This window comes from Schistocerca nitens, unplaced genomic scaffold, assembly GCF_023898315.1.
Source record: "Schistocerca nitens isolate TAMUIC-IGC-003100 unplaced genomic scaffold, iqSchNite1.1 HiC_scaffold_376, whole genome shotgun sequence".
NCBI classification, from domain to species: Eukaryota; Metazoa; Arthropoda; class Insecta; order Orthoptera; family Acrididae; genus Schistocerca; species Schistocerca nitens.
The window spans coordinates 7,285,129-7,306,975 of record NW_026045910.1 but is presented as its reverse complement, the minus strand read 5'-3'; positions in this window follow the sequence as shown (position 1 = coordinate 7,306,975).

Genomic DNA, 21,847 nt, shown 5'->3' with positions numbered 1-21,847 from the left:
TAAACAAGGAGATGCGTGAAACATGGTCACATCATGATGACGTTTAACTTTATTACGTCATTGGTTCTAACTCTATTCGCAACAAATTTCGCAGACGGTATTGACATATGCCGCTGAATGTACCCACAGCATTATGCCATTGTTCAACTATTGTTCAACATATACGAGGGTTGATCCAGAAGTAGGATTCCCAAATAGCTCCACCCGCAGGGGAAGGTCTTATGCGAATTCCGTCAACACCGCTGTGCGTGGATGTTCCCCCACTCTTGATTCCGCCCGACTGCGGTTTGCTGCGCCTCTCAGTATTGGCTCAGCAGCCGTCCGCGATGGAGGTGTGCAGAGTACAAGTACGAGATTCGTTCCATAATCCGGTTTTTACACGCTAAAGCGACTCCACCCGTCGATATTCGTCGTCAGTTGACACAAGTGAGTGAGGACAAGTGTGTGTCCGTTCAACACGTCCAAAAATGGAACAGGAGTTTAATACCGGTCAGAAGGAAGTCTACGATGAAGAACGGAGTGGAAGACCTTCAATTTCGGAGGCGTTTATCGAGATGACCCAACGCGAAGTGCTTCAGAACAGGAGGATCACCGTCTGTGAACTTGTTGCTCGGATTCTTCGGAGTACTTACGGCACAGTTGAAAGAACTCTGACAGAAAAGGTTGGAGTATGACAAGTGTTGCACTCGATGAGCACCGTGTATGCTGACAGCAGAACACAAAGAAACACTGTTCTGGCCAGTTTCTTCAAAAGTGTCAAGAAGATAAGGAAGGATTGTAGGACTCCATTATTAAGGGAGACAAAATGTGCGTGTTTCATTTCACTCTTGAAACTAAAGAAAAATCCAGACAATGGTGTCACTTAGGGTCACCAGTCGCAAAGAAGTTCAAACAAACTCCTTCTGCTGGCATATTCATGGCCACTGTGTTTTGGGATCGTAAGGGAATACTGGGACCGCAATCAACTTAGACAGATATTGTGAAACCCTATTAAAGCTCAGGCTAGCTATGCAGAACCGCCGGAGAGGACGAATGACAGAAGGTGTAACGCTGCTTCACGATAACGCCAGACATCATAGTTCCCGCCAAACCCAGGACTGTTTGACAAACTTTGATTGAAGTGTCATGCCCCACCACCATCGCGCCTAGTGATTATCACTTGTTACCAAGATTAAAGGAATACTTGGATGGCAAACGCTTCCAGAGAGATGAACAAGTCAAAGAAGAGGTGAAACACTTCCTCAACGGGTTGGCGGCGGAGTACTACGACATGGGGATACAGAAACTGGAGCACCCTCTACAAAAATGCATAGAAAAAGATGGCAATTACCTAGAAAAATAGAGCTAAGTTTCTTCTTTCCAACAACGTAATTTTCTGTGAGAATAAAACATATTATCTATTTGTAAAAATGAAGGGAACCTTACTTCTGGATCAAATGTCATGAACAGTTGAGGTAGTTGAAAACGTTGTTGCATTGTGCGAGATGTTTCAATTTATTACTTATAGTACTAACTCCATTCGCAACAAATACATTTTGCAGGCAGTATCTACATATGCCACTGTAGGTACCTACAATATTATGTCATTGTATGACTCATAGTTGAGGAATAATGACGTCATAAACATTAAGCACAAGGCCAGACGCTGCGTGGCACAGGTGACGACGTACGACTATACTCTGAAGAGCCAAAACACTATGACCACCTGGTTAATAGCTTGTTTGTCCGTCTTTGGAACGAAATACATCACTGATTCGGCGCATCACTGATCCGAAAGTTTACTGGTAAGTTTGTGAAGGTATATGGCTTTACACGTCTACGCACAGGTCATGTAATACGCGTATTTAACGTTCTGTCAACAACGAGGTCATTAGGGATGGAACACAAGCTTGGATTATGAAAGGATGGCGAGGGAAGTTCGCCGTGCCCTTTCAAAGGAACCATCCTGGAATTTGCCTGAAACGATTTAGAGAAATCACGGAAAACCTAAATCAGGACAGCCGGACGCGCGTTTGAGCCGTCGTCCTCCCGGATACGAGTCGAAGTGAGCTAACCACTGTCCTACCTCGCCCGATACGTAAACAAGGGGCTGCTGATTTGCATACGCAGTAATTGCTCCAGATAGCGACACAGATGTGTTACACAGACGAATTTGGTCACCGATATATCGACGTGAGTTCACTATAATGTTCCTCAGACCACTTTAGCACGATTACGGCTCGGAGACAAAGACAATTATACTGGCGAAGGATGACTTCGCTGTCGGGGAAGAAATCAAGCACTCACTACAGCTGTGGAAGAAAAGCTCCAGAAAATAAATCCACCAACGATTGCTACGAACGTCAAGCGTTTGCCATCACACTTGGCTTATGATAATTCTTTCTACTCAAAACATTATGTAGAGCGCAATGAAGGAATCCTAGCCGCGGTGCTAATGAAAATCAACTCGCTCCTTTCCAAAAAATAAACTGGAGTCGATAAAATACACTCACGCGAAATTTATCTACAGAACTCCCTTGATAACTCAATTTAATTAATGCACGAATTACCTACATTACGAAACGGGATGATTCCCAAATAAAAAGCTTTATCCTAAGTGCGCTCAAGAGCAGCATGTTGTACGTACCACAGAGTCACACCACGACTTACTGAACCTAAAGACTATCTAAGACGTCCCAGACACTTTGATGCAGCCTTCCTTGGTGGAGATGGCTGTCAGCCAGAAATCACGAAAAACGAGCCCACTGCTCAAACTGCTTCGCTTAATCGGTGAATGCTAAAAAAAGCCGGCAGTCGTTAGTCTCCGGCCAGTTTACCGAACAAAAATTTGATCGGGAGTTCTGTGGAAAATACCACAGTTCGGTCGTTGTTATGACTGACCAACTGAAAGACGAAGGGTCAAAGAAGAGTGGGACAAATTGTTTTCCCCTGGTCTATCACATTACAAGCCATCTTTGAATTCTAAAAGTTCAACGGATGCTCTCATGCTTCTAAAAAGAGAACAGAGAAATTCTACGATGACACGTGCACTCTTAGTTGAACACACATTCATACATCTCTGATGAGGATGATTAGTTTCGCAAATCTGGTCGTTTTTGGAGCATCACCTGCGACCAGCTTTGCGAAAGAAGCGGCGACACTTTCTGCACAACCCACCCACCATTTTTCACGAAAATGCGCAGGTGCATACAGCGCAAGCTGTTGCTGCTCTGTTCGGTCGATGTGACTGGGAAGAACTGTACAATCCACCATACTCCCCGGACCTAAGTCCTTGTGACTTTGATTTGATTACGAAGATGAAGGAACCACCTCGTGGCATTCGCTTCAGAACTGTTCCAGAGATTCGACACGCAGTAGACCACTCCATTCCCATCATCAGCAGAACAGGCTCTGCTAACGGTATACCACGCCTTCCACATCGCTGGCAACGGGTTCTACACAACGCTGGTGACTACTTTGAAGGACAGTAACAGGTGCAAACATGTAACTCTTCTGTATCAGTGGTGAATAAATAGTTGCCACTATTTAAGTTCCAACCTACGTATATAAGACAAAGTCAACATACACACGCACTCACTCATTCCTGCTGATGATGAAGAGAGAAAGCAAATCTGGGAGTACAAAATGTAGGTTATATAGATAGGTTCAGGTGCTTACTGAAAAAACTGATACTTCAATGTAGTTTTCCATCACTGAATGGGGACAAACACGAAGTACAAAACTAAATTACAAATGATTGAGCGTGACAGCACGAAATACAAGTTAAATAGCATGAAACGAACCTGACAGAGTCATTTCAAGGTAAAAGGAAATAATAAAATCAAAAGAGTTGCTTCCCTACGCAATCCTTATAACAGGCATTATTATATGCTAAGCAATAGCAGAAGAGCATCCTGAAAGCCAAGTTAACCATGAAGAATAATACTTTCATTAAAGGTGTCAGAGACACGCTTTTTCAGTACTATGCAGTCGAAGTGAATCAGGCAGTCTGAAAGGAAATGGATTAGGAAATAAGACACGAAATGGAGTACATGGGTTTGGCAATGTGGGCAGCAAATGAAGATTTGATAGTTGAAGTGGAGAGGATATAAAATGAAGACTGGTTACTGAACGAAAAGTATCCGGACACGTAGCTGAAAATGACTTACAAGTTCGTGGCGCCCTCCATCGGTAATGCTGGAATTCAATATGGTGCTATCCCACCCTTAGCCTTGATGACAGCTTCTACTCTCGCAGGCATACGTTCAACCAGCTGCTGGAAGGTTTCTTGGGGAATCGCAGCCGTTATTCACGGAGTGCTGCACTGGGGAGAGGTATCGATGTCGGTCGGTGAGGCCTGGCACGAAATCGGCGTCCCAAAACATTCCAAAGGCGTTTTATAGGATTCAGGTCAGGACTTCGTGAGGGCCAGTCCATTACAGTCGTGTAAAGACTCCGCCATAGACCGTGCATTATGAACAGGTGCTTGATCATGTTGAAACATGCAATCGTCATCCCCGAATTGCTCTGCAACAGTGGGAAGCAAGAAGGTGCTTAAAACATCAATTTAGGCATGTGCTGTGATAGAGACACGCAAAGCAACAAGGGGTGCAAGCCCCCTCCATGAAAAACACGACCACACCACAACACCACCGCCTCCGAATTTTACTGTTGGCACTACACACGCTGGCAGATGACGTTCACCGGACATTCGCCAACGCACACCCTGCCATCCGATCGCCACATTGTGTACCGTGATTCGTCACTCCACACAACGTATTTCCACTGTTCAATCGCCCGCTGTTTACTCTCCTTACACCAAGCGAGGCGTCGTTAACATTTACCGGCGCGATGTGTGGCTTATGAGCAGCCGCTCGACCATGAAATCCAAGTCTTCTCACTTCCCGCCTAACTGACATAATACTTGAAGTGGATCCTAATGCAGTTTGGAATTCCTGTGTGATGGTCTGGATATATGTCTGCCTATTACACATTAGTACCCTCTTCAACTGTCGGCGGTCACTGTCAGTCAACAGACGAGGTCGGCTGTACACATTTGTGCTGTACGTGTCTCTTCACGTTTCCACTTCACTATCACATAGGAAACTGTGGACCAAGAGATGTTTAGGAGTGTGGAAATCTCGCGTGCAGACGTATGACACAAGTTACACAAAATCACCTGACGACGTTCGAAGTCCGTGAGCTCCGCGGACTGCTCTCTCACAATGTCTAACGACTACTGATGCCGCTGATATGGAGTACCTGGTAGTAGGTGGCAGTAAAATGGACCTAGTATGAAATACGTATGTCTTTGGCGGAGTCTGGATACTTTTCATCATAGAGTATAAGTGTTAACGCTGTACAGAAATGAAACTTTCATGGTAAGAGTTCAGACGAAAAGACAGTAGAGGCTTTTGAAATGCAGTGCCACCGAAGAATGCTGAAGATTAGATGGATACATAGCGTAAAAATGAGAAAGTACTGAGTCGAATTCAGGAAAAAAGAAATTTATGACAACATGACTAAAGATAGGGACCGAGTGGATACGACCCGTCCTGAGTCATGAAGGAATGGCCAATTGTAACGAAGGGAGCAGCAGTGGTTATAACAATGTACGGACGCAACAAGACCGGGCTCCCGACGACCACTTGGCATTAAGACCATCGTGTTCGGCGCAGGGTTCTGGCGCATCGTACTGACTTTGCAGCAGCAACATCAGCAGAAGTTGTCGCCACAGTGACACAACGAACTGTTACAAACCGGTTACTTCAAGGCACGTAGAGTGCGTTTCACTGCCCGCAAATCACTGCCACTGTTCTCAAGTGAGAACTCATTGCAGTTCTGGGTGGAAGTCTGTTTTGTATTTTGTGATGAAATCTTGTTCTGCATTGGTGTTAGCGATCGGTGTGTGTTGGATAGGAGGAGGCCAGTTGATGGCCTGCAACAAACGTATCTCCGTGCTATATGCACTGGACTTACACGTGGAGTTATTGTCTGGGGTCCTTTCTTTGTAACAGGAGGAGCACTCTCGTGGCTAACCCGCGCACCCTGACTGCAAATTTGTACGGCCGTCTAGTGATTCGACCTGTTCTGCTGCCACTCATGAACACTATTGGTTCAAATGGTTCTGAGCACTATGGGACTTAACAGCTGAGATCATCAGTCCCCTAGAACTTAGAACTACTTAAACCTAACTAACCTAAGGACATCACACATATCCATGCCCGAGGCAGGATTCGAACCTGCGACCGTAGCGGTCGCGCGGTTCCAGGCTGAAGCGCCGAGAAACGCTTGGCCAATCTGGCCGGTTCATGAACACTATTCCAAGGGATATTTTCTAACAGGATAACTCTTGTCCACTTACCGCTGTTGTATCCCAGCGTGCTCTACAGAGTGTCTACTGTTGCTTTGTCCTGTTCGATCACCAGATCTGTTTCCAATAGTGTATATGTGGCACATTATCGGACGTCAACTCCAGCGTCATCCACAAACAGCATTAACCGTCCCTGTATCGACCGAGCAAGTGCAACAGGCATGGAACTCCATCCAAGAAACTGACATCCGGCACATGTACAACACAATGCATGCACTCACTCATCTTTCTGGTGTTACACCGGTTGTCAGTATACCAGTATTTCTCATCTGCAATGGCTCACCTCGCACTTACATTGAGTTATGATCTTGTAATGTTGATCACTTGCATTTGTTACCTGCATTTGGTACCCGAAATTTCATTAGTCTACATTATTTATTTTTTTGTGTTAACATTTTTTCCTTCATTGTACGTGCAAACAAAACAGGTCGAGTAATGAGACACACAAGACAGAGCATCTGCGCTGTACGGTTATCGCCTGGCCTGAACTACATCTGCGTCCTCGTGCACGTTGCACGTTGCAGGTCAGAGGTCGGCACAATAACGGCGCTTGCCGGAACGGCGTGACGTTAAGTTAGTGCGCCATATTGTAGCGACGTTAGGGGCCGTCAAGTTGGCCGGCGCTCCGAGTTATACGGCGCCATTGTCCCAGCAGCAGGTATGGGAGCTCAGGCTGTGTTTGAGCTATCGACCAGTAGAGTAGTTGCGAGTGTTGACGCAAACACTTTCTGTTTCTGGCGCTCCTCGAGCAGCACATTCCAACGTTTATTGGTTGCAAGGCAGGAGGAGGGCTCTCTAAAATGCAGAGACGGTGTGACATGGCCGGGGGGAGAGGGAAGGACGAGGGGAGCGGAGGACCTCCCGTAAATCCGGCGACGTCGCCGCGGTCCGCCTCTCCGCTGGACGAGCACATCGCATCGCATCGCAGCCAGCGTAAAATTTTATGTGCGGCCGTGCCCGGCGGCGTCGGCGCGATGCGGCGGTCTGCGCCTGCGCTGCGGCGCGTTGCCTCGTCGCGGCCTCTCTGCCCGAGGGTGACGCTTTTTGTGCTCTTTGGTTTCCAAAACTCCGTCGAGCTTACCGTCAAAGACAAACCCGGTCACGTTTTTGGAGAAAAGTGCCCACAAAAAAAGCCGTTTCAGCTGCCGGACGACTGCCGAAAATCGAAACACTGCTCGTTCTTACGAGACGTGAAGTGATGACTAAATTTTTTTCCAAAAAATATTTACGTAAAAACGTGGCGACGTGATGTATCATTCTTTTATCAAGCGAGTGTCATTGAAAAAGTTATGCACACTGTGCGACAGAATTGAAGAAAATCACTTATTTTACAAAATACATTTACAAGCATTCAATACAATCCCCATTCTTGCTTACGACAGCCTCCTAACGTTTTGGCAATTTCTGTGTTCTCTATATGGCACCTTCATTATTGAGCTGCCTGGTTACTCTGAACCTCAATGGAAGCTTCATTCACTGTATCAAAACGTCTCCCACAGTGCTATTCCTTTCCTTTCGGAAACAAATCAAGATCTTCTTGATGCAATAATTTACCAACAGCCGTATGTATTGTAAAATTTATTTTATTTCATGAACTTCTATGTGCTACCAGTTTCGGCATTACATTGATGCCATCTTCAGGCACCAATCGTCATAGTCGTAAAATCGCTATACACGGAAGGAGTCATATAACTGGATCCGTGAATCAAATCTTCCTTCAACAGCTCTTGGTGGCCAGAAAACACAGACTTCTCCTTCCATGTATAGCGATTTTACGACTATGATGAGTGGGGCCTGAAGATGGCATCGATGTAATGTCGAAACTGGTAGCACATAGAAGTTCATAAAATAAAATAAATTTCTACAGTACATACGGCTGTTGGTAAATTATTGCATCAAGAAGTTCATGTCAGCCGTCGTCCCACGGTCCATAATGGATCAACGAAGATTAAAACAAAAAAATCCAAATCTGTTGGGCTTATAACAGGACTGTATTGTAGGTTCTCCTTCTATTCGATAATGTTAAAGCAATTTGTCTGAGATTCTTTTGCGATCTGCCTTCTGTTGTTCGGGAACCCATCTGGCAGCAGTGTTTCTCAACTTCAACTTTTAAGTTGAAGAAATCCACTACTGTGCAGCTACACTATTGATGACGAACAGCTGGAGACAGCGTCTGCCGTAAAATATCTAGGCGTAACTATCAAGAGCGACGTTAAGTGAAATGACCATATAAAACAGATAGTGGCAAAAGCAGACACCAGATTCAGATTCATCGGAAGAATCTTAAGGAAATGTAGCTCATCCACGAAAGAAGTGGCTTATAAGGCGCTTGTTCTCCCGTTTCTCGAGTATTGCTCATCCATCTGGGATACCTATCAGGTAGGATTGATCGAGGAGATTGAGAAGATCCAATGAAGAGCGGCGCGTTTCGTCACGGGATCGTTTAGCTGGCGAGAGAGCGTTACGGAGATGCTAAACAAATTCCACTGGTAGACTTTACAAGAGATGTGTTGTGCATCACGGAGAGATTTACTATTGAAATTTCGGGACAGCACTTTTCAGGAGGAGTCGGACAACATATTACGTCCCCCCAAATTCATCCCCACACTGACCACGAGGAAAAAATTTGAGAAATTAGAGCCAATACAGAGGTTTACCGACAATCATTCTTCCCACGCACTATTCGCTAGTGGAACAGGGTTGCAGTGATCAGGTGGTTTGCGGAGTATGCGGAGTTTGCGGAGTATGATGTAAATGTAGATGTAAGTTATGATTCTATAAACTGAAGTGACAGACATTCTGGCCTGACAAGCAAATTTCTCACATGTCTTTTCGGCGGCCTTCTCTGAAAATGTCATCAACAATAACCTACAGATGTTGGAGTTGACCCCTTCCACTTCTTACGTGTTCCGTAGTGCTTTTCCGACCTTCCCGGAAACTGTCAGGCCATCGTGATACTGTGCTACGATCCACTACACTATCCCCACACACCTCTCCCATTGTAAACTTCCCTTGGGTTCTTTCCACGTAGGAATTCGATTTTAATGTAGGAACGTTGATCACTGAGTGTAATACGATCTGACTCGGTTTCAGCACGCATTTAAAACTAAATTACTCACGACAGCCACGTGAACAAGTATCCGTACATTCCACAATCACGCCTAAAGTCTCGCGTGCAACTGAAATGATTTTCAACTTGTTCACATCTCCGTAACGTTCTTGCATGTGCAGTGTGCAAGACTTACGAAATCACCATCGTACAAGACTTTCCTATTCCGTGTGTGAGACAACTTCAGGAGTCTGTCCGCAGCTCGTGGTCTAGTGGCTAGCGTGGCTGCCTCTGGATCACGAGGTGCTGGATTCGATTCCCGGCCGGGCTGCGAATTTCCTCCGCCCGGGGACAGGGTGTTTGTGTTGTCCTCATCACTTTCATCATCATCATTCGTGACAATGGCTAGATTGAACTGTGTATAAAAATTGGACTGTGTAGCAATTGGGACTTTGTAGGGCCGCTGATGACCGTGTAGTTGAGCGCCCCACAAACCAAACATCAACTTGAAGAGTGGAAGTGAAAAACTTTCCAAGTGGCAGGTCCACGCTTTTCAGGAGAGTCAAAAAGCAAAGTATCTCTTTTTGTACATAAATTAATTTTGTCCATGAAGTTAAGTCGAAATTCTGACGCCATATATTTATGGTGCCCATCTCGTCAGTGCAAAAATAATCAGACAAATTTGAAATTCGTAGCTGCTGGAAGAATTCTGGAAATCTCATCGTGAATTCGATCTTTTAATTGTTGCAAGCTTCTCGGTAGACTGGAATATATTGTCGCCTTCAAACAACCACAGACGAGCGAGGTGGCTGTTCTATACAAGCCTGTTTGGAAATTTTAATCACCAAACTCTTCCTGGAGAACTTGCGAGGTCTTACTGGATGTGTGGCATGCTGTTCCGTCTTGTTGGAACCAAGTTGACCAGAGGCGTCTAGGAGGGCTTGCCTGTAAACTGCTACGCACACGTTCGATGTTTTCGGGAGTTCGGACGGTTTTCTACGGGCCAGTTGACTTTCGATTCGACCCACTGGCAGTTGAACCGAAGTTTCTTACCAATCTCAATATTTTCCACGAGCAAGAATTGGATTTCGCGGCTGAACTGAAATGCCTACGAAGGGCACGTTGCAAGCGCATGACAGGCCGCAGCGAAAATAACACTCCACGGCCACCGCACGATAATGCTTGGACCAGTATGACATGATTATTGACCTTTATATAGGCCGAAAGCTGACACTCGGCAGTTTAATAGAAAGCGCCACCGCCACTGTGTCTTTTTTTTCAGCTCGCGTTATTCAAATTGGAAATAGTCAAAACACTGTGAAATACACTTAATTTTTTATTTTATTATTATTATTTTTTTTTGTAAGAGAACAACAAAATTAAATTGATGAAAAAGCTCCCCTCAGTATCGACTTCCGTTTCGTACACAGCTCCATTCTTGAGATCAAATATCGCTAAGCATACTGAAAGACTTCCTGTGCAATTGAGGAAGAAATGGTAACATAGATCACCAATCGTTTCTAGCCTTGGAAATGACAAACATGACTCGTCTTTCATGTAAGATACAACATAGCATACAGCCATGAATGTACTGAAATTTTTCTGTTCTTCTGTTTCATAGTAAGAACGTTTAACGGGTATTTCAGATGCATGAATAACAGACACTTTGATCATATGGCATTTGGAGATCTTACATGCCTCTAATGACAATGTTTCAGCAGCATCAGTAAAATCAAAGATGTCAGTTGTATGCATTGGAATTGCATGCAATCGCTTCACAGCTTTAGGTGACTGACAACTTCTGTATAAGTCGTACGGAATAAAAATTTTGACGCATGGCACTTGGAACTCCTGGGGGAAGTGCTGCATTACCAAAGGCCAGGCACTTTCTAGTAATGAATATTTGAAACGTTTCCTCCATGATCTGACACTTCGAACAAATCAAGGGACATTCATCAATGCTAAATTTCATAGATGCTGCTCTTTGTGTGTTCTTGACCCAGTTTTAGTGGTTTTTGTTGCATTCTATCATTCGAAATTTTATTCGCGCTGCACTAGTGTTCCCCTACATATTTTGAAGAAAATGACTTTTCACAGCCCATTAACGCCACTGAGATTTACAGAGTAATCTCTATAGAAGGGCAAGAAGAAGTTCAGTCAGCTTGAAGGAAGCCTTAAATGCTGAAGGAAGAAAGAGAACTATTTGCGCCAAAGTAGACTGCAAAAATCAATGGCAACATATAAGAGAGTTTGAAATCAGTTATGATGTAAAAGGAATATTCGACAAAGTATTGATTTCTAATTCTATTCTTCAGTTCAAGAAGTATCATGTTGTGATCCAGTATTAAAGATACTGTAGCGCTGAGCTGCGAATAATATTTCTTTAAAAAAGTATTCCCTTATTACGTTGCTTAGAAAACGTATGCCTCAGTTTACATTCATTGTGAAAATAGGTTGCTTATTTATTGAAATTTCATTTGTTTATTAAAAGTGCGCCGGCCGATGTGGCCGAGCGATTCTTGGCGCTTCAGTCTAGAACCACGTGACAGCTACGGTCGCAGGTTCGAATCCTGCCTCGGGCATGGATGTGTGTGATGTCCTTAGGTTAGTTAGGTTTAAGTAGTTCTAAGTTCTAGGGGACTGATGAAATGGTTCAAATGGCTATGAGCACTATGGGACTTAACATCTGAGGTCATCAGTCACCTAGAACTTAAAACTACTTAAACCTAACTAACCTAAGGACATCACACACATCCATGCCCGACGCAGGATTCGAACCTCCGACCGTAGCAGTCGCGCGGTTCCGGACTGAAGCGTCTAGAACCGCGCGGCCACCACGGCCGGCGGACTGATGACCTCAGACGTTAAGTCCCATAGTGCTCAGAGCTATTTTGAACCATTAAAAGTGCATATCTGAAAATTCACATACCACTTCGTGTAGCAAAGGGACTGAGTATTGATGACAGCCTGGAAGGTCGTCTAACTTGATCTGATAATCAGTCGTTCAGACTTTCGTCATAAATATATATGGTAATAAAAGAAAGAAGCGAGACTCCGCGTCTTATTAAAGAGCTATTTGCCATGGAGTATTTTGGACGACTGTTTTTCGTCTGTGAACTGTTAACTTACGTTGTATCAAGCTTCATCGGAATCTATTTCATTGACGCAACAAGCAGTTTACCAAAGACGTGTTTCTGCACTGATCTGGAAAGCAAAACCGGCGGAGCTGCCGTGTAGCCTCACGTAAAACGATATTGAGAGATATAAGTTTGCAGGCTTTAGTGGCCGTTGTCACTAAAGGTAAAATCTTCTGGGTCATTAGGCGGCATCATATTTCCTCTAAAATAATCGACGTTTCGACGCCTCTGCTGGGATCTTCTTCCAGTACCAGTACTGCTGGAACACTGTCAGAGGCCAGCGTCGCGTTCACGTGTAAAGGGGAGTTTTCTCACGTTTGTGCTGGTGAAATGGGATTATTGGTTAAATTTCTTGTGGCTACCATTAGAAGGCCATCGTCATAGGCTAATATTCCCGCGCTGAGAACGCGACACTGGCCTCTGACGGTGTGCTAGAAGTATTGGACATCAGAAAATCCTGAAGAGGATCTCAGCAGGGGTCGAAACTTCGATTATCTTAGGAGAAATATGACGTGGCCTAACAACCCACAAAATTTTAAGTTTAGATATTCAGAGATGTTCGCGGCAGTGGCAGGCACGAGTGCAGACGTGTGTCAACTAGCTATGAATCTACAGTACATTGAACTCTAACAGCATCAATGAACACATTTGGGTAGCACGTACCCTTTGCAGCTTCTACATTATCCACTTCCAAGTGCTCGCTCACAGTTGATCGACATCGACGAAATCTGTCACCATAGGCATACAGTTCAAGTTCGTAACAGTTGCGACTAGTGCGGAATGACAAACAGTTCCCAAATAATACATGCAGCAATACAATTCTGTATCTTCTTTCTTTTGCGAATCCTCGTTGTCTGCATCAAACTGTTTCAAATTTCGTGTAAAATCTATAGACGTTCCTAAAGACTAAGAATTATTATTGACTCGATAATTTTTCCTGATGTCACTAGTCAACTGTAATTATAGCACTGTGACTCGTCTTGCATCAAACAGGATTACTGTCTTTAACGCGATGGACTGAAGAAGAGCTTAGGGTCAAAAACAGTTCCCCAGAGAATCGGCATCGGCCACGACCGTTCATTTCATTGATGCGCTCAGCGTTCCAACTGAAGATGCCGCTCACATATCGGTATAGCATAGATTGACAGACTGCTGTGTGCTGAGCACCGCTCCTGTCACTGCCTGTGTTCCAGACAATTCTGCGGTGACGTAAAAAGTCACTATAGAGCGGCCGCATTTAAACCCCGTCCGGAACAGCCAGTGGGGGCCACACAGCAGGACAGCATTGTGACGTCCAGCCTGCGTTGTTCAGCGCCTTATCGATGATGTAGCCATCTCTACCATTACCTGTTTCTCAACCTCTGTCTGTCGCCTAGACATACAAACGCTGCGGCACTCTCCCGCCTCCACGCTCCCGTTAGGGAAATGGCAGCAAGAGAGGGGAAGAAAACCAATGTGCACTCCGTGTGCATACCGGGGGGAGTCATTCCAGATGTGGAAAGGGTCCTTCCGGATGCCATGAAGGGTACAGGGTGCACCCATCTGCAGGTGGTCGCTCATGTCGGCACCAATGATGTGTGTCGCTATGGATCGGAGGAAATCCTCTCTGGCTTCCGGCGGCTATCTGATTTGGTGAAGACTGCCAGTCTCGCTAGCGGGATGAAAGCAGAGCTCACCATCTGCAGCATTGTCGACAGGACTGACTGCGGACCTTTGGTACAGAGCCGAGTGGAGGGTCTGAATCAGAGGCTGAGACGGTGCATGGGGGCTTAATTATAAAAAATGCAAATAATTTTTACATTATTATGACTGTCTGTCCGATTACGAAGTCTCGTAAACGGTTGGCCCTGACTAGTATTACTCCGAGATCTGACTGCATAGAACAACAACAAAGAATGAAATGTAATTTCCGTTAACACAATTAATTAATTAAGTCCCCAGCAACTATAAAACCTAAGAAACCAAAGCACAAGTATAACTGTTCTGTGTGTGGAAGTATCACTCAGCGTACGCATCTGGCACGGTTCTTCTTCAATAACACAAGAAATTTTAAGTATCATTTATACTGAAGTGATTAAAGAAAATAGAAATACTATAATTACGCAAGAAAACCAGAATTACACTCTAATCTACGAACACAAGCCAGATGCTTTGTTGACTGAACCTGTAATGACGCATTATTCAAGACATTGAAATAATGAGAAAAAAAGCGAGTTTTGTTACCTTCATATATATTGACGAAAATCACTCTAATCATTACAATATCTCCATTAGAACAACATCTGCTGTCTAGCCCATCAAACAACTGCATAAAACATGGAACAAGCACTCACTACTACAACATCTCCACACCGACTCGCTACTACCACATCTCAACAAGCACTCTCCACCACGACCTCTCGACAAGCACTGCCACTACGACTTCTCGACAAGAACTCTTCACTACGACATCTCAGCAAGCACTGTCCACCGCTACTTCTCAATAATCACTGTCCACTACGACTTCTCGACAAGAACTGCCAGTGGAGGCGGCGGAACAATACTCTCTAGCACGATCTCTGGCGCTGTGGCTCAGTGTAGCCACCTTTCATATGCCCCTCCTCCACAGGCTAGAATTTGATGGTATTTTTGCCAGCATTGGTGGTGAAAATACCACCAAATTCGTCAAAAAAATATAGACAAAAATAAAAGGTAATATTAATACGTAAATATCCCATAACTAGATAAAATTTTGGCTTTGCACTGACCTTTCAATAACCTAATATATAAAATACAGCAAGCAATACAAATTCTTTCATACATATGACTTTACATAATAGTTTACACAATACACAAAAAATCAATTTATGCAAATGTTCACATAAAAAGCTTTTAATTATTAAAAAAAAAAGTAGTTGATAGTTCCAGCAGTAGCACCCAGCAATGGTCAACAGGTGCAAATACCAACAAGTGACATCATTTTAGTAGAAGCAGTTCCAGATGCAGTCCATCAGTGGCACCCAGCAATGTTGAACAGTTGCAGACATCAACAAGTGACGTCATTTCAGTAGAAGCAGTCCATCAGTGGCACCCAGCATTGTTGAATAGGTGCAGACAGCAACAAGTGACATCATTCAGCAAAAACAGTTCCATTAGTGGCACCCAGCATTGTTGGATAGGTGCAGACACCAACAAGTGACTTCATTTCAGTACAAGCAGTTCCACCAGTGGCACCCAGCAATGTTGAGCAGCTGCAGACACCAACAGGTGACATCTTTTCAGTAGAAGCAGTTCCATTAGTGGCACCCAGCAATTTTGAACAAGTGCAGACACCAACAGATGACATTATTCCAATAGATGCAGACCATCAGTGGCACCCAGTAATGTTGAACAGGTGCAGACACCATCAAGTGACATTATGTCAGTAGAAGCAGTTCAATCAGTGGCACCCAGCAATGTTGAACAGGTGCAGACACCAACAAGTGACATTATGTCAGTAGAAGCAGTTCATCAGTGGCACCCAGCAATGTTGAGCAGGTGCAGACACCAACAAGTGACACTATGTCAGTAGAAGCAGTTCATCAATGGCACCTAGCAATGATGAGCAGGTCCAGACAGCAGTCCATAATATTCACTATCACTAATCACACTGTTCATCAGAGTTTATAAGCAGAAATTAAACATGTCCTAGTGGCACCAATCATGTAGAAAACGTGCAAGTAACAGTCCATAATATTCACTATCACTAATCACACAGTTCATCAGCAGAAATTAAACATTTCTAAGTGGCACCCATTATGTTGAAGAAGTGCAGGTAACAGTCCATAATATTCACCATCACCAATCAGACAGTTCAGGCATGAACAATAGTTTGAATGCACACACAATTGCTTTTACAAAACTATTATCAATGCTCTTACACCAAACATACAAATTATAATAAACACACAAATGATATCAGATAATTGTCATATTAACTATTACAAATACACAAATACCAGTAAACCTATAATATTTATGGGTGTCAGTGCAAGCCACAACAAACAAGTAAAATAATATTTAGGGATTAGGAAAGGAAAACACACAAAACACACTCACTCACCTTTCATCCACATTAAGTACTACTGTGTAATCGAATAGTGTTAACTGTGTAAATGCAATTCTGTCAAAGATTTGATGTTCGACATGTGTATCAAGTAGTAGTGGCAGCAATGTATAACAGTCAACAATAGTTAGTCAATGTCATAGTCATCATGTCAGGACCAATGTTTGCCAAGCCAGATCAAAATGTACGCTTGCTGAACAACTGTCAGTGTGCCAAGATATGCAAATGCTTCCTCTCTCAAAAAAAAAAGTACTGCTTATTGATTTAACAAAGTGTGTGTGTAGACAATCTTCCTTCTACTTGAGTGTTCTAGTCTGCCATCTTCATCCTCCTTGTTCCACATAGACCAACAAAAAAAAAATATGCTCCTCACTTACTTTACCTCTTATCCACCAAAACTCCAATAATCATCAGCATCACATAGTGTCAATACTTCAATAATACCTCTTACTTCGATACATATAAACCTTATCATCAATAATACCTCTTCAATACGTCGATACATATAAACCTTATCATCAATATCATTTACCTTACCTCTTGTCCACGAAAACTCCAATAATCATCAACTTCACATAATCTCAATACCTCAATAATACCTCTTCAATACGTCGATACATATAAACCTCGGCACCAATATCATTTCACTTCCATAACAACTCTTTCCTCTAATCGGTCTCCTCGAACAAGTACACACAAAATCCTAGTGCAAACTTCAATTCAGCATCCCATACAATCCGAAGACACTGTGTCCACACACAACCTCTGTGTAATCCATCTGACCCAAATCTTCTACTCATTATGCCTCATAAAATACATTTTGGATACCTTGTCCATCATCAAATAAAAGAAATGCATACATGACTTCTAACAGACTTTAGTTCGAACAACTCTCAGTAATTAAGTACGATTACGAAGTGTGAATAATCGTGATATTTCAGTGTGTACACCACTTCAAGAATTATGGCAAACAGAAGCAAACATGTGGAGTATTTCTTGTGTCAACTGTCACTTGCTATTTCAATTGCTCACGAAGAATGCAGTGTAATAACTGTCAATGGTCTAAACCTAGTGTTGGTATGTCATGTCGTTAGCTTCCTTCCTATTAGCACAAATTTATACAGCTGCCATAAAACCTCCAGCTCATGTGACTTCTATGAAGTTTCTTGTACTAATGTCGTTCGTAGCATTACAGCAGTTTATTTTCTTATCTTAAAAATATAAGGCACTGAGCGTAAACAAAACATGCAATAGCGAGTAAATATACCAGTCGAGAACAGAATGTCAACAAGTGGATGCAGCACAATCCCTACAATGAGGCTCTGCCAAGCTAACAATCTATAATTAATACCTTAGTGTGACCTAAACTCTATGTTCGTACACAGTATATCAGCATTTCAACATACCAAATTAGAGTATATTTATGACAACAAAACAGAAATGTGTAAATATGCAATCCATATGCATAGCAGCAAATATGTATCTTACGTAATAAACAGGTCATTAGCATCATATCAGCATAAGCAAATAAATGTTCATATGTAATCTTAATATGTAAACATGAAGGCGTAAGCAGATAAATCACAAAGTATAACTTACATACATAACAGCACAACTAATCAGGTGACAATTATAATTTAAATAAATAAGCACAGCAGTCACATAAAAAAAATGACATCAGTGAAAAAGCAGTGCAGCCAAGCGATGTATAATATACACAAGTAACAACCCTGTTCATTAATCAATCATTGTCAAAATCAGTTAATGTACGCAAGCACGTAGCTTCACAAGTAAATTCATAGAACATGAAATTAGCACAAAGTATGAATCACGTAATCGCGAGCAGCAAATTACGTCTAAAGTACGTACCTAAGTGGAAATATGTTACCTGAAAAATAAACTCAGTTAATAGTTACCCTTTTTAGTTTATTACTTTCTTCTTCGAAATTACATTCTTCCTGAAAATTTTCTCGATAGCAAGTCCTCTTAACGTCGGACACGCACAGAATTTACCTGAAGGTCTTAAATATTTTATACAACCGTATCCTGAAAAATACTGAACGTTAATAACATAATTTATCAAGTCACTGTAGCTTTATACTGAATTTAATCGGAGAAATTAGACTGTGTATTTGTTTACGGCTGTCAGTGCATTCGCACTGAGCGCTCGATCAGCTGTAGGCGCGTGACATAAGAAGTGATTGTTTGCGGTCAACGACTGCCTTGTGCGGCGCGCAGACTTCACTGTTGCTTTGAGTCTGTGCCGCCGCCGGAACACGGCGCGGTATCCTTGTATTCTCTGCGTGTTTACATGTAACTTAGTCTCTCAAAAGTATGTCATTCCACAAAAATTTTAACGTTAGATATATGATGTATTCCCTTGGAGCGTCGAGATTTAAGAGTTTCTACTCCGACAGTGTTATCATGAATAATTTTGCGAATCCTATATGGACCGTTATAAAGCAGAAAAAATTTGCAACACAAGCCCTTTCCTCTGTGAGATAAACGATGAAACTTAAGTAACACCTTCTGACCGACTGACAAGATTTTTAAACGACCAGGTCGTTTCGCTGATTTCTCTCTTCTAGCAGCCGCCGATGCAATACTTCGTAGAGCCAGGTTCACAACTTCAGAATGCCGCAGTTTCCGTGTAGGCGGAAAAGGAACGATTTCAGAAATGCGATTTGTCGGTGCTTTATTTTTTAATATCAATATTGGCGGTAAAGAAGTTGAATCATTAGGAAGTTCATTCAGAATGTTTTGAAAAATATGAAGAAACTGATCCCACGTTCTGTGATTCTGATGACAATAAAGTCGACACAATTTATTGATTTCCTTCATCCATCTCTCTGAAGCGTTAGATTGAGGGTGAAAAAGTGAAATGAAAATTGATTTAATCTTACGACGCCGTAGAGTACGAAGCCAAATTTTAGAGCGAAACTGTGATCCATTATCTGATATAACCTTATCAACATGACCCACTTCTTTAATAAAATGTTTGATGAAAGCGTTATATACTGAACGAGCTGTTGCTTTGCGTAAAGGTGTAAAACACACATATTTTGATGTCAATTCCACTGCTACTAAAATGTACGCAAAACCATTAGTAGAACGAACCACTGGACCGAACAAATCGACTGCAGCCATCTCCTTTCATTTCGCTGGAATGATAGGAAACAACGGTGCTCTGTGAGAAATAGTTGGCGGCTTAGCCTTTTGACATAATTTGCATTTGGCACGAACAGATCGAATACGTTTTTCCATATTACTGAAGTAGCAATTTTCTCGTAATTTGTGAAAGAATTTTCTGGGACCAAAGTGTGCATAACTGAAATGTGTGTACCAAATCAATTTATTTACCCACTCATCAGGAATACAAACTAACCAAAAAGAGTTGTCAACCGATTTTCGTTTAAAAAGAACTTTCCAGATAGTTCGCAAAAACGGGGTGTGGCCAAATTGTCCAATCTAACAAAGCGTCTAAGAAAATTACAGACACTAAGGAAACTACGAACATCACGTTTTGTGGTAGGAACAGCATAATTACGAATAGCATCTATTTCGCTGAATCAGGAAGAATACCTTCTGTAGAAATAATGTGACCGAGAAATTTCACCTGAGAACGACCAAATTCAGATTTTTCTAAGTTCACTGTAATGCCAACTCTTGCAAAAATACGTAATAATAAATCCAAAATTTTGTTGTGCTCACTCCAAGAACGTTTAGCAATAAGAATATCGTCAACATATGAAGTAATATTGTCACGAAGATAAACAGGTAAAATTTCGGTTAAACTACGAATGAATGCTGCAGAAAATATAGTAAGTCCAAACGGTAATTTCCAAAGTCACTTTTGGGTAAAACAGTCAAATCCGGTTATTCTTTACCTACTGTCTAGATAGATGGATAGTAGAAGAATTGTTTTTATAGATGCAAAGAATAGTGAAAGAGTAGGTAGCGGTGCAGAAAACTAAAAGGGAAATAGCACCACTACAGCTCGGGGCCCTATGCACGCTACGGCACATATTCACTTAGTGTAGTGAATCCCCTGAGGACTTTAATAGCTGCACAAAAATTTCAGTTTCTGACTTAGTGGCAAATTTGGCGGAAGTGCGTACATTAATTGATCTAACCATGCACATGGATGTATGTCATTCTTAGAATTGCGGAAGATCTTAAATTTCCGCTCCGTCAAAAAGTGTTTATAGTCAAAGTTTTCGCCTCGTGGCGACAAAGACCTACCGCGTCTGTCCCAGTCCGAATGTCGATTATTGTCAAGTTCGCGCGCCTGGCGCTCTCTTGTTGCATCCCGTAAATGAAACAAATTACTTTCTTCAAACCCCTCTACTATCTGTGATTGTAAATTTCTTTTGCTGTCTTTTCCTATGATTTCGCCTTCAGTTTGTTTAACTTGCATTCGTAATGCCTCAAATTCCCTTTTAACGCGTTCATTAAATTTTCCCTGTTTTTCAACATGCTTATTTATGTTCTGGTACGCTTCGGTTTCTGCAAATGGTAATGGAGCTGTATCATCCGAATCTCTATCCCCATGTAAACTAAGATTTGTCAATTTATCTGAAATCTCCTCATCTCTTTCCAATAAGTTTACGTCTTCCGTAAGTGTCGCAACTCGGGTTTCGGTATTGTCACATTTAGTAGTTGACTGTTCACACTGTTGCGTTAAGTCATTTGGTACGGATTTCTCGATTCTTTCAAATATTTCTTCCTTATCGTGTGCACGTTGTAAATTTAACTCTGAAAATTTTTGTACTATCACGCGATCTTTTTCTTCCTGTTCCCTGTCCTGTTCCTCTTGTCTAATTCCTGTTGAAATTAAACTATTATTGTGAGCATTCAAAACCGGTTGTACTTCTTCTCTAATTTCTTTCTTTGATTCATCTTTCATGTTTTTGAAACATGTCCCTGTTCGTGAGCCTAACTGTGTTTCCATTGTTCCCATATCAGTTTCTAATTCAGATCGTAACTGTGATCCCACTGCTTTCATCTCGGTTTTAATTGTTCCTATTTCTGTTTCAATTGTTCCTATTTTTGAGCTTAACCGTGTTGTCATTGTTCTTAATTCAGATCCCACTGTTTTTAATTCAGATTCCAACTGTGATCCCAAATTTAATACTGCACTCATTAACTGCTCCATATCTTCTATTGTTAATCTCGTATTCTGAAAATTTTTTGATTGTGAAAAATTTTGAACTGTTTCCGGACTA